The following is a 13,008-nucleotide window of genomic DNA, read 5'->3' on the forward strand; positions in this document are numbered from 1 at the left end:
ACAACGAAACCTGTCATAAATTTGCAACACTTTATCACAAGTTAGTGTCACTCTTCAAAGGGAAAGCTTTTACTTTTCAAACCCCACTTTCAATTTTTCTAACTTACAATTTCCTAATCCAATATTATTTTTACTGTAATAAAAGTTTTATCAAATTATAATATAATTTTTAATTATTAAATTTTTTTTAAGTATATGTGGTTTAAAGTTTCTCATCATATTTTTTTAAGAAAACAATTGTGTTTATAAGTTAATTAATTTAATTTTGATTTATAGAAAACAATGTAGGTGGTTTAATATTTTACCATCATGCATTTTTTTTTTTCATTTACATTCTGTTAAGTGTAATTTTTATCATAGATTCAACGTGGTCCTCATGTTTTATATTATATTTTTTTAATAAATTTAATAATATGACTTTAAAGAATTCAAATTTTCTGTAGAATATTAATAAAGTTCGAAATCGATTCTTATTAGTGTATTTTAACATCACAAACATAGAAACAACACATAAAAAGCAACATATAATCCAAATTCAACTTTGAGCATAATTAAAATGTTAAAGTTTGTTATGCTTACTATAACTTTATTTGAAAATAAAATGTCTTTATAAAAATATAATTATAAAAGTAAATATTTTTTTATAATTTTATTATAAATAATTTTTATTGTGTAAATAGTTTTTTATTATGATTAATTATTTGAATTAAAAAATAGTTATTAAAAGAGTAAAAGTGAAAATATTTTTTTGAAGTAATTATTTAAATTATAAAAAAAAGTGATTACTAGATAAATCGTTAGAATTAGAAAAATTGTGTATACAGTATAGATATTCACAATATTTTTACATTAAAATGTATTGTAAAGAAAGTATTTTTATTTTTGTTTTTGTTTAATGAGAATATTTAATACTGATTTTTTATTTTAAAAGTTACAAACTCAAACACTTTTTTAAACCTATTTTTTGCTGTATTTATTTATAAGATAAAATTATACTCACCAACACTTCTATGATTTTTATATGAACTATGATTGTTTCGGTGTAACTTGATTGTTCATCTTATACCATTTCTAAATAGTTCTTTTTTTTAAATGACATAATTTCTTTTTTAGGTTGAATTACATTTTCACCTCTCGATTATCACTCTCTCCCGCAAATCTTATCACATGCGGCCTTTCGAACACATTTTATCAATGTCTTATCTTAAATAATGTAAGATAATTCACCCCTTAAATGTAATAAATAAATTTGTTTTTGTCCCTTCCTTAAACTATTGATAATTGTTTCGGTATGGATGTTTTCCAGTGTGTTTTTGTTGCTTTTAAATGTCTGAGACGCTCGCTTTTCCTCAATTGTTGTCGTTCATGTTCTTTCAGCTCAAGTTATGGAGTCTCAGCTCTCAAGAAAGTGATTATAATATCACCTTAGAATCTTATCTAGAGTCTCTAGAATGTAGAGGAAACTGGACTTTTGCCCTGTCATTGTATTTATAGGTCAATAAAAATAACCTTACCTAAAACTCTGGTTAGTTACTCATAAATATCTTAACCGCTTAAAATATCTAAGATATTTTATCCAATAAATATCTTACTATACAATAATTATGTTCGTGTTTCCATTTGTTTGTTACTATTTGGTGAATGAATTGACATCCATACATGTTATGTTTCTCCTCCTTCAGTAATAAATATTAAACATACAATGATAAAATACATAGCAAAAAATATATAGTAAACTTGGAAAATATGTAAGTAGTTTTTATGATTTCACTAAATGAAAAGATGCAGAATCTTGAATTTCATGTTTCTCATTATTCTCACACACATAGTATAAAAGGACTTAGCTGGATGCATGGTAAGTTATATTTGACATCAGAATCTTATGAGATTTTCTTTTACTTCTATATTTAGAAGGTCATTTCATGCATGCATTCCAGAAGAAATTTCAGCATAATTGGAAGTGAATTTTGGTATGATATGACTCTTTGTTTTATGTCAAACAAACTAAACTACATCTCGAACTTCCTTCTTGGTCAATTTCTGAACATATTATCAACATAGGTGGACCATACACCGATTCGCTCTTACACAGTAAGAGATTTGCGAGAAAAACAATGTTTGAGATATATAATGAGGATGCAGTTATTTTTTAACTACATTATTTACTTGGTAAAATACTGATATTAATATATAATTGTTGTATGTTAGGATGTTAAACCATCATGAGTCATACATAGATGCTGATATAAATATATAATATGTTTTTAAGTCTGTAAAAGATAATAATTTATGAGTAGAATAATTTTGCTTCAAACACTAGCATAACTAATTGGATCACGATATTTTAATAATTATTTTAATAATTTTTTGATAATAAATTATGTATCAATATTTTATTAATTTATATATTTGAAACAAGACAGATCACATTATCGTATAAGTTATTGTAAAAAAAAATATTAAAGAAACATTTTCCCAACTAATTAGCTTGTGAATTGGGCAGAAAAAATGAAAATAGCATTAAAAGGAGCAATTATGGTGAGAGAGAGAGAGTCAAGTGCACATCAATGAAGACGCGTGAGGCCAGTTTCCTTACAACAAACTCACATGGGTGTTCATTGCCCAAACTAAAGTACTAAATGATAAATAACAAGGTACACCCTTGTTTTTGGCATAGCTACGTAATCAGGGTAGGTGTAACTACTTATTATTTTAAGTCTTTCAAGACAAGTGTCTTAAATAATGTGTAAGTCATAATTGAATTTATAAGTTTTAAGTTATTTAATTTTCTATTTAAAGTAAAGAATTATATCTTTTCCTGTTTAAATAGATAGGTGAGAATATTACCTAAAATGATTGGTGTAACAAATAAAATAATTTAGGCTTGGACTAAAGAACAAAGTCAAAAATGAGATTGGATGAATACAATATAAACAAAATTTTAAATAATTTTTCATCTCTTACTTTTTTTTCTCTAAATTTCATTTCTTTGTAAGGAATACATAAATGTGTGAGTTGAGTTAAAAATTGGACTTTGAATCTAAATTAACTTTATAAAATCAGTTTGTTATGTAAAATTTACATATTTATATATATATATATATATATATATATATATATATATATATATATATATATTCTAAATTAACTTCATTTTTAATTAGTTTAAAACTTTTAACACACTTCCATCAAACTGAAGTGTATATATATATATATATATATATATATATATATATATAATACATGAGACTAGACATTAATAGAGACCTTATAATGAATGTAATGATATGTCTAATAAACATAAATATTGTTAAGATAAATTTTAACTCATAACTTTGATACAATATTAAAGAGTGAACTTTAAATCTAAGTTAACTCTACAAAATCAGTCTATAAAATGATGTTTGCATCAATATATATATTTTAAATTAATATTATCTTTCATCAATTTGAGACTTCCAACATATAGCGAGATATGTTTTATGAATTGTTGCTTAGAGTTATAACTTTTAAAGTGAATAAATAAGATTTTTTAAATGATTTTTCTTAGGTTTCTTTTTCCATGTTTAAATACCGTTAAGTAAAACTAAACACGAGATAATATAAACTAGTTTTATTTTATATTATAAATGTTATACTCTAGATGATTATGTGATTTAATCATAGGAATAGATTTTGTAAGAAATTTCACTTTGAGTTTTGTTAAAGGTTTTAGTTTTAGAATTTTGACAATTTTTAAATTATGTAAAGTTTTTCAAATGACTTAAAGTGTAATGTAACTTTTTTTTCGTTTCTGACTTAAATTGGTAGGTCTTGATGGAATGGTTGGGTGTGAAAAAACGTAATTTTAATTAATTGTACAAGCAATATAATGAGATGGATTAGGATATACAAATTTGATAATTTGAGCAATTTTTTAGTGTAATTGATGTGCCAAGTCTTAAATTGAGATAGAATATTTAACCCTGAATAAAATCAATCCGTCACAAGCTAAATTATAAGTTCTAGTATAGTTTCCTTGAAACTAAATAATGAATAATATGTTAGAAGTTCCAAATCGACGAGATAAGATCAATTTATAATATATAAATGAGGTGGAAATATCATCTTATAAGCTGATTTTGTGGGGTTGAGTTAGGTTTTAGGAGATTTTTTTTGTTAAGGTAAGAAGGAAAGCTATTCTGTTTGTAGCTTTGAAATACTAAGGGCACACACCCTTCGCTAAACATTGTACTTGGATTTTCTGTATTATGTTTGGTCCACCGAACCCATAACTCAGTCCATAACTCAGTCCATCTTGTTTTTTACTCATCTCACCACTCATAAACTCACACACCACATCATTAAATGAATTAAAATTAAGTATAAATTCAATTTACCTATAAATTTTTAATTATTTCATATTCGTGTTGATTACATAAAATACAATCCTTACAAAAAAAAATATTAGTCATACAAGTTATTTTAGTATCAGTTGTTTGTTATTTATTTTGTAAGAGGAGAATGTTATCTTAATCATTTAAAATATTTATTATTTATTAACTAAAACATATAATTAGATAAATACATTTGGTTAAAAAATTTATCGTAACAGATTTGTAAGAATTATCATAAAAAGACAAAAAAATATATTTAAAACAGTCTTTCCCGTATCTGGGACTTAAAGGTGCAAAACGATTTATTTTGTTTCCTAAAACGATTATGTGATCGTGAAATTAGAAGACAAAAATAGAGGAAGAAAAAAAGAGTTTGTAATGAAGTAAGAAATTAAAGTTTTTAACAGCATAAAAAACTAGAGTTTTTTTATTTTAATCTACTTTTTCTTTTTATTTAATAAAATTTGAATATTTCATATGTTTTTTTTAAAATTCTGTTATTTTTACCAATTATTAGTACAAAAATGGTTTATAACAACACTACTTCCACATGGCATGATCCAGAATTCAAAATATGCTGGTGATAATTTTATAAATATTTGGTTCAAATATCTATGAAATTGATGTATGTTATGTAAATAATTGACATTAATTTAACTTTTTAAAATTTTAGAAACAACGTGAATATCCTCTCTTTTTTCCTTTTTGTTTCCACGAAATCTTGTATCAAAGTGTAGTGATAGTGTCAAACTCATAAGAGTAACTCTTTCAAACTATTTTACTCTATCTTGTTATGTTGGTGTTGGTTTGGGCTCAAACTTTTATTATTTCTTATTACATTTTATATTAATGTTGGTGTTTTTATTTACTAATTATTGTTACATTTCACATTAATGTTGGTGCTTTTATTTACTAATTGTTGTTGTGTGTCCTAAAGGTTGTGTTTTTAGGTTAACCTTGTAAGATTCATTAAATTAGCTAGAAAATTATATTTTATTTTTTTTTAGTAATTTTTATTAGGTTATTTAAATATATTATTCACCTTTGACATATTGGTTACATATTCAAAATTGTGAAAATTTGATGGTGAAAAACTTCAAATGATCATAATTTTTGGTATGAATCTCCGATGGAGAAAAAAATTGTTGGAAATGGTGACAACGTCTAAGGTATGTTTTTATTTTCTTAATATTTCTCACTCATTTTTCTATATTATACATTTTTATTTTCTATACGGATACTACTTATAAAATTCAAAAAAAATTGTGGTATATTTTTGTATTTTATAATGATTTCCATGGTTCTAGTAGAGAAAAATATTGGTGAAACTTTTTAAAAAGAAACCCACAAATTGATGTATGTTGTCTTGAAATACACTTTAATTGATGTTGCTTTAAAAATAATAAATTTTAATTTAATGTCTCTCAGTATGACGTCAAACCTTCAAAAGATTTCATAAGTTTAAAATGACATACATTAAAAACCTTTTTTGTATTAATGAATATATCATAATATATTTTTACCTATGGACCAAAAAAAAGTGAAAAATGGAGATGTCCCAAAAAGGAAAGTTGTTGAAAATGAAGTGACAAACACCTAAGGTATATTTTTTTTCTTAGTATTTTTCACTTTTTTTATATACTCGTACTATTTCTAAAATTTTGGAAATTTTTGTGGTGTTATATTATTGTATTATATATTGACAAAAAAAACTCACATAGCATTCGTTGTCCTTGTAACAAACCTCAATTAACATATGTTATAAATGTAACAAACATTTTGACGTTTGCTAAGAGACAACAAACATTAATTTAATATCTCTTACTATCTTAAATAATGAGAATCATAATTCAAACCAAGTATTGAGATTGCAATGTAGAGGAAGAAAAATAGAGAAACAAAAATAGTTTGTGTATTATCCCAAATCTGCATAATGCAGATACATATATTTATACATTAAGATTATAACAAAATTAGTTATAATTCTATCTAATCTATCAGTTATATCAACAGAATAATACCAAACAGAAATAATATCAAATAAGATATTAAATCCTAACAAGATATTAAACCATAACAAATATTAAATCCTAACAAGATCATAACAAATATTAAATCCTAACAGCCCCCCTCAAGCTGGAGAATGAATGTCAATCATTCCCAACTTGGAAACCAGAAATTTGAAAGCTGCAGGAGGAAGTTCTTTTGTGTAGATATCAGCTAACTGACATGCAGAAGGAATCAGCAGTAGTTTAAGTAAGCCAGAAGAAAGCTTTTCCCTTACAATATGGCAATCTATTTCAATGTGCTTCGTGCGTTCATGGAAAACCGGATTTGCAGCAATATGAAGGGCAGATTTGTTATCACAGAACAAGACTACTGGTTGTTGACAAGGTACGTGAAGATCCTGTAGAAGAAAAGTTAACCATTGAATTTCGCAAGTAGCTGTGGCAAGAGCTTTGTATTCAGCTTCTGAGGAACTTTTGGATACAGTGGCTTGTTTCTTCGATTTCCATGAAATAAGTGAGGAGCCAAGATAGATAGAGTAACCAGTGATACTTCGTCTAGTATCAATGCAGCCTGCCCAATCAGAATCGCTGAAGCCTTTCAACTGTATGATGTTATTGCTAGGAAAGAAAATCCCTTTTCCAAGAGCACCTTTAAGGTATCTAAGAATCCTGGAAGCTGCTTGTTGATGATCTGTGTTGGGATTTGAGAGAAATTGACTTAGTTGTTGTACTGCAAATGAAATATCTGGTCTAGTGTTGGTGAAATATAACAATCTACCAATCAATCATCTATAAGAAGATGAAGCTGCATCATTTAGAGGTTGGCCAAAATTTGTGCTGAGCTTTGTATGATAGTCACAAGGAGTGGAAATAGGCTTAGAGTGTAAGTAACCTTCATCTTTGAGAATGTCCAGAGTATATTGTCTCTGAGAAATGGAAATACCTTCTTTGTTTCTAGCCACTTCAAGACCAAGAAAGAATTTAAGATTGCCAAGGTCTTTAATCTTAAATTTTGCGTCAAGAAGATGAGTAATATGAGTAATTTCTGTGAGATCATTTCCTGTGAGCACTATATCATCAACATAAACCACTAAAATAGTGACATTGGAATCAGAATATTTGGTGAACAAGGAATGATCAGATGCAGATTAGAGGAAGCCATTAGATAAGAGGAAATCAGATAAACGAGCATACAATTGTCTGCCTGCTTGTTTAAGACCATAAAGTGATTTTTGTAACTTGCATACTTGATTGAGTTTGATACAGTTGAGCCCTAGAGGAGGTATCATATAAACTTCTTCATTTAATGTACCATGAAGAAAAACATTATTAACATCTAGTTGCTTAAGATGCCAATTTTGTGCTGCCGCAAGAGCTATAACCAGTCTAACCATTGTGATTTTAACCACTGGAGAAAATGTATCTAGGTAGTCTTGACCTTCAATTTGAGTGTAACCCTTGGCTACCAATCTGGCTTTATATCTTTCAATGCTTCCATCAGCCTTGTGCTTGATTTTGAAAACCCATTTGCAGCCTACAACAATTTTGTCAACAGGTAAATCTGTGATTTCCCAAGTGTTATTTCTGGCCAATGCATCAAGCTCATCATCCATGGCTCTAACCCAGTGAGGATATTTGGATGCCTCAGGATAAGATCTAGGCTCAATGTTAGCAGAGATATGCATAATAAATCGATAATAAGGTGCTGCAAGTTTCTTATATGAAATGACAGAAGCAAGAGGATGTTTGATACCTGAAGAATGAGAGATAATAGTTGATGCATAAGAAGTTTCAAATTCAGATAGTCTTGAAGGTCTGTTTTTCTGTCGGGTGGATCTTCTAATGTTAGGAGCTGGTAGAGTGGAAGGTGAACTGGGTGGAGAAGGATGCGAATGATCTGTATGAGGTGTGGGCACACATTGGTCAATATAGAGCAAAGGTAGGTGGGTGAGAAGGTGGGAATTAGAAGTGGTGTATGATTCATTATGGTAAGGAAAACAACTTTCATGGAAGACAACATTTCTAGAAATCTCAATGGCCCTGGTTTTGAGGTTGAAGGTGATGAAGCCTTTTTTGTGTGGTTTATAGCTAAGAAAAATAGCGGGTAAGGCTCTTGGATCAAGTTTATGTCTATTGTTTGACGAGGTGTTGACAAAGCAAAGACAACCAAAAACTTTAAGGGTGGTGATATCAAAAGAAGAACTGTATAATTGTTGGTGTGGAGAATGATTATTTAGGAAAGGAGTGGGAAGGAAATTAATGAGGGTAGAGGCATGAATAAGAGCATAAGACCAAACAATGTTTGGTAAGTGTGCTTGAAAAAGAAGAGAGCGGGTAACATTTAATAAGTGTTGGTGTTTTCTCTCAACTAAGCCATTTTGCTGGGGCGTTTCAACACAAGTTGTTTGATGAACAATTCCAGTATTTTTCTAAAATTCGACCATAATAAACTCAGTTCCATTGTCAGATCTAATGGTTAGGACCTTGGTTTTAAATTGTCTTTCAGCATAGGTAATGAAAGATTGTAAATGTGACTGAGTTTCAGCTTTTGAGATTAAAGGAAACACCCATACATATCTAGAAAAATCATCAACAATGGTTAAAAAATATTTATGACCATGAATGGAAGTAGCAACACAAGGACCCCAAATATCAACATGTAATAAGGAAAAAATAGAAGAAGCATGAGAAGTACTATGAGGAAAAGAAGGTTTTCTTTGTTTAGCCATATGACAAGGAGTACATATAAAAGAGTGATCAAAATTAATCATAGGATATAACTGTTGCATTATATGTAACCTATCATGGGATGGGTGGCCTAATCTGTAATGCCAAATATTAATGGCTTCCTTATTACAAATTATGGTGTTGATGGAGCTAAAAGAAGTCTTGAGTGTATACAATCCATCTTGTGCATCAACTATACCAATCATCTTCTTGTTGTGTTTGTCTTGTATAAAACATTGATTGTCAAGAAATATTAGTTGACAATTATGGACTGTAGTAAGCTTGGAAACAGATATAAGATTGAAATTAAATTGTGGAAGATATAGGACATTAGAAATAGACAAAGAATCATTAATCTTTACTGTTCCAGAATATGAGGTTGTGGTTTGTTGTCTGTTTGGTAGTTTTACTGTGATGAGATCAATAGCCTTATAGGATGAGTATAGATTCAGGGAAGAAGATACATTATCACTGGCTCCTGAATCTATAATCCACATGACATGGTCTGTAGCATGAGAAATTGGTAGCACATTACCTATAAAAGAAGTATTTGGAGAGAAAGTTGTACCAATTTGATTTATGTGGGAAGTAGTTGTAGAGAATCCCAATTGTGTTTGTTGTTGTAGCAGGGCTATCAAATGTTGATATTGTTGAGGAGTGATTTTTAACTCATTCGAGTCAGATACTTGAGTGTGATCAATGGGTCCTTCAGTGTTACTTGTGGCAGTATTGTTCACCATAACAGGTCTGTGCAGTTTATTCCCAGGAGGGTAACCATGCTTCTTAAAGCATTCATCAACAGTGTGTCCAGTGATATTGCAAAAAGTGCAAACCTTTGAGTTGTATGAACCTGAATTTAATCTTCCGCCAAAGCCTCCTCTATTTGATGAATAGCCTCGACCTCCTCTTATCCCTTTGTTGTATGAGGATCTTGAAGATCCTGATGGATAACCATTCTTTTTGTAACAATTTTTAGCCGTGTGGTAATCTTTTCCACAGAATGTGCAAGATACATTGTTACTGGCATTTGTTGTGGTTGCATTCAACATACTCATATTACTCATGATAAGATTCTGATCAATGGCAGCTATGAGTTAGTTTGGTAAAAAAACGCAAAGAAATCAAGAAGGGGCAAGAATCGAATGAAGATCAGAGGCACAGCAGAACTCTTCAATTGAAGAGCTCTGATACCATCTTAAATAATGAGAATCATCATTCAAACCAAGTATTGAGATTGCAATGTAGAGGAAGAAAAATAGAGAAACAAAAATAATTTGTGTATTATCCCAAATCTGCATAATGCAGATACAAATATTTATACATTAAGATTATAATAAAATTAGTTATAATTCTATCTAATCTATCAGTTATATCAATAGAATATTACCAAACAGAAATAATAACAAACAAAATATTAAATCCTAACAAAATATTAAATCATAACAAATATTAAATCCTAGATCATAACAAATATTAAATGTAAAAAATATTAAAATAACGTATGTTAAAAACTTTTTTGTGTTAAGGAATATATCATTATATACTTTTTGACTTGTGAACCCAACAAAGTGGAAAAATCCTAATACTTCACATAAATCGCATATGAAAGATTTTATGATCAAATTATTTCTATTTTTTGTTTATATACTTAATTAAAATGTTATAAGTTGTAGTAGAAATAAGATATTTCTAAAAACTTATCCTAAATAAATATTATTAAATTATTCATATTAATGTATTACCTTTGTAATCAGTCTTTTTTTTTGCATCTCTAATTATTATCAAATGCATCTCTATACGAAAAACTACTATATTATTGATGATCTTTTATTGATGAAAATAATTTCGTCAATAAAAAAACATTTAACATATTTTACTAATGAAAAAAAAAATCATCAATAAAATATAATTTACTAATAAATTTTAAAATTTCAAAATATCATAGTGCAATTCAACACCTATATCCGTCATGGTGAACATAAACTTATTGAAAAGATAGAAGAAGAGGAAGTGGATGCAATATTGTATAGGCACTCTCAGGTATTTGTGCAATAACATATTTTCTATGGAGTTGGATTAATCAACAGGCTCATGAACAATCCAAGAATATATATTACATATGGCAGCTACTAAACCTATATTAAGGTATATAAAAGTCACATTTGATATTGGCTTTTCTTTTCGAAAAAATCTGGAGTGTATAATGGAGAGTTGGAAATGTTTTAAAAGCTTAGTTTAATTATAATTGGTGTGGAGATAAACTGGTGAGAAAACTCGTGAGATTAAAATGTATAGACTATTTTGATTAGGAGGAAGTATTGAATATACTAAAAGTCTATAACTGTTAGGACGATTTATATAGTTGTTGTAATTCCCTTTACAAACTAATGAGAAAATTTGTCTCTTATTTTTCCTGCACTTATTTTCCTATATATGTTGCGCGTGTGCATTATAGTTTTAGTAGCTATGTATTATAGTTTTAGTAGCTATGTGTAACGTGTTATAACTAAAGTCTAACATGAAAAAGGGTGAGAAAGGAAAAACTTACGATTTAAAAATTTGCATATAAAGTTTTAAATACACATATAGATATATAAAAGAACACAATGCTGGTTAAGAAGTGAACTTTAAACTTAATTTATGTTCACAAAATCAACAATAAATTTAGTTACGATAAGATCTAAATCATGATTCTGTATGTTAAGAAGTAGACTTTAAATTTAATTCAACTTTACAAAACTAACTTATAGGGTGAGGTTTGCACCCACTTATATATTATAAATTGAATTTATCTCTAGTCGATGTAAAACTTTCAACACATCATCCTTATACCGAAATATATACATATCAAGCATGAGACTAGACATGAGTGATTCATATCGAATGGAATAATATGTTCAACAAACAATCAATTTCGCTAGAATATACTCTAACAATGGTTCTGATATCATGTTAAGAAATGAATTTTAAGTCTAACTCAACATGACAAAATTAGTTTGTAAGATAAAATTTGTATTCACTTATACACAATAAATTAACTTGATCTCGATGTGAGATTTCTAACCATGTTCAGTTATATTTTCACCATGTATTAATATTTATTTATTTAAATACAAAATATTATATTCTATTTTAAATAGTTTTTGTAAGGTTATGCTTCAAAGAAATATAAGGAGGACCAAAAGATAATGAATATGACATACTTGTTGTTAGGCCCGCCACATATGAGTTCTCAATTTTAAAAACTAATATTTAATTATAATAATAATAAAATTAAATAAATAAATGCACTGTTCCAAATTGTTTCATCCAGTCAAAATCAATAGACTCTAAATACATCTTCTTCATCAAGAATATTTTAAAAAGATAAAATGATGGTAAAGTTTCATACTTCAAAATAAACAATATTTCAAACGTGTAATTACTCCTAACTATATCACAAAAAAACTTTGGAATCAAAACATATACATGTCAATCTTAATATTTTATTTTATATTTAATAATTGTGAATACACTTTATCATTTAAGACAGGTAACTTTTAACCTTTTCAAAAATCTTAAACGAAAATATTACATTTTACATCTAGTATTATTTTTCTTAGAAATCTAAATTTTCCAAGTACATGTTTAAACAAGCAAAGCATCCATGATGTATATTTATAACAGTTAAAACTGTGAATAAAAATATTATTTAAATTAATTGTTTTGACAAGCAATTATTTTAATTAGAAAGACACATAACTTCGTAAAATGAAAATATGATATAATATTTTTTTAAATGAAAAAGGAGATCTCGAATCTAGTATAGGTATAGTATACTTGTATAAATTTACCAAATACGTTTATAAAGCGAGTACAATTTCTATATAATATTCATTATTATTATTAAATTTTAC

This window comes from Vigna angularis, chromosome 11 (genome assembly GCF_016808095.1).
Source record: "Vigna angularis cultivar LongXiaoDou No.4 chromosome 11, ASM1680809v1, whole genome shotgun sequence".
Classification (NCBI taxonomy): domain Eukaryota; kingdom Viridiplantae; phylum Streptophyta; class Magnoliopsida; order Fabales; family Fabaceae; genus Vigna; species Vigna angularis.